This window comes from Calidris pugnax, unplaced genomic scaffold, assembly GCF_001431845.1.
Source record: "Calidris pugnax isolate Ruff unplaced genomic scaffold, ASM143184v1 scaffold48, whole genome shotgun sequence".
Lineage (NCBI taxonomy): Eukaryota > Metazoa > Chordata > Aves > Charadriiformes > Scolopacidae > Calidris > Calidris pugnax.
This window is the reverse complement of record NW_015090787.1, coordinates 917471-919377: the sequence shown is the minus strand read 5'-3', so window position 1 is coordinate 919377 and position 1907 is coordinate 917471. Positions and strand designations below refer to the sequence as shown.

The following is a 1907-nucleotide window of genomic DNA, read 5'->3' as shown; positions in this document are numbered from 1 at the left end:
CTCAACGGGAGATGGTCTTCGGGAGCATCTTATCCCGGGAAAAGGGATGATTTTGGGGAGCAAAGATAGCCCTTATCCCGGGAATAGTCACCCGGGGGATGATTTTCGGGAGCACTGATATCCCTTATCCCGGGAAAAGATACCCGGGGGGTGATTTTAGGGAGCACTGATATCCCTTATCCCGGGATCATCCTTATCCCGGGAAGAGACACCCGGGGAGATGCTTTTCGGGAGCAAAGATATCCCTTATCCCGGGAATAGGCACCCGGGGGATGCTCTTCGGGAGGATAAGGATAATCCTTATCCCGGGAATAGTAACCCGGGAGATGCTCTTCGGGAGCACAGATATCCCTTATCCCGGGAATAGTCACCCGGGAGATGCTCTTCGGGAGCAAAGATATCCCTTATCCCGGGATCATTCTTATCCCGGGAAGAGACACCCGGGAGATGCTCTTCGGGAGCACTGATATCCCTTATCCCGGGAAGAGATACCCGGGGGATGCTCTTCGGGTGACATCCCTTATCCCGGGATCATCCTTATCCCGGGAATAGTAACCCGGGAGATGCTCTTCGGGAGCAAAGATCCCTCATCCCGGGATCATCCTTATCCCGGGAACAGTCACCCGGGAGATGCTCTTCGGGAGCAAAGGTATCCCTTATCCCGGGAAGATGCTCTTCGGGAGCAACCATATCCCTTACCCCGGGATCATCCTTATCCCGGGAAGAGACATCCCGGGGAGATGCTCTTCGGAGTGTTCCCGGGACCAGCGACACCCCACCCGGGCACGGACACCCGGGAGATGCTCTTTGGGAGGAACGACATCCCCACCTCGGGCGTTGATACCCGGGAGATGCTCCTCGGGGTGTCCCCGGGAGGGAGGAACGACCCCCCGACGGGGCACGGACACCGGGGGGATGCTCTTCGGGGGCAGCGACCCCCCCCCCCCCCGCCACGAGCCGCGTGCGGGGTGGGTTTCTTTTAAGTCGCGACAGAAAACTTGTCCCCCGGCTCGCGCGCCTTCCCCCGATTTCCCAGCTTTGGGGTTTTTTTTTTTGTGGGTTTTTTTCCTCTTTTTCATTTTTTCCGGCGGGGCGGCAGCCGGCGCCGCCCCGGGACCAGCGACACCCCACCCGGGCACAACGACATCACCCCCCCCGCCCCGGACCCGGGGGGACACTCGCTGCCCCGTCGGGGTCCCCGGGCTGCGGGGACAGGGTTGCGGGTGATTTTTGGGGCGGAGGGGGGTGGTGATGTCCAGCCCGGCCGCCGATTCCTGCCACCCCCACGCGTGACAGGCGCCCACGGAGCCCTCCGTGGGGTGGGGGTGGGTGTCCATCCCCGTCCTCCCCCTCCCTTACCGCACCTCGGGTGACTCTCCCGCAGCCTCGCGCGTGGATTTGGGGTTGTCGGGTGTTTTTTTGAGGTGGGGGGTGTGTGTGTGCGTGGGGGGGGAGCCAGGCGTGGGCACTCACCGGAGAGCGGAGAGCCGTGCATGCATCCACGCGTGACAGGCGCCCACGGAGCCCTCCGTGGGGTGGGGGTGGGTGTCCATCCCCGTCCTCCCCCTCCCTTACCGCACCTCGGGTGACTCTCCCGCAGCCTCGCGCGTGGATTTGGGGTTGTCGGGTGTTTTTTTGAGGTGGGGGGTGTGTGTGTGCGTGGGGGGGGAGCCAGGCGTGGGCACTCACCGGAGAGCGGAGAGCCGTGCATGCATCCGAGGAAGGAGGAGGAGGAGGAGGAGGAGGTGGCGGGAATAAGCGGCGCTGTGCGGCGGCGGGAGGAGGGAGGCGGTGATTGCGCGGGGCGCGGCGGCGGCCGGAGTGTCCCCCGTCCCCGCAATGTGCCTTTGTTTATGTGGGGGGCTCTCCGCCGCCACCAGCCAACGTGCGCCGCGAGCCCCCCGCGC

The 1907-nt window shown here is 64.0% G+C and overlaps 1 protein-coding gene across 4 annotated transcripts in view; it reads right to left on the bottom strand.

Moving 5' to 3' along the window:
• The window catches only part of NR4A2 (nuclear receptor subfamily 4 group A member 2), a 10935-nt gene extending 9096 nt beyond the window's left edge, over nt 1-1839 (bottom strand). For 3 of the 4 annotated variants that reach the window (XM_014966514.1, XM_014966517.1, XM_014966516.1), the window contains exon 1: nt 1690-1839. The gene's annotated coding sequence lies outside the window, so the exon portion shown is untranslated. Of the gene's footprint in view, nt 1-1473; nt 1497-1689 lie in introns of those variants that run through there. The other variant, XM_014966515.1, reaches the window with a different exon arrangement.
• Nucleotides 1840-1907: the final 68 nt, after the last annotated feature.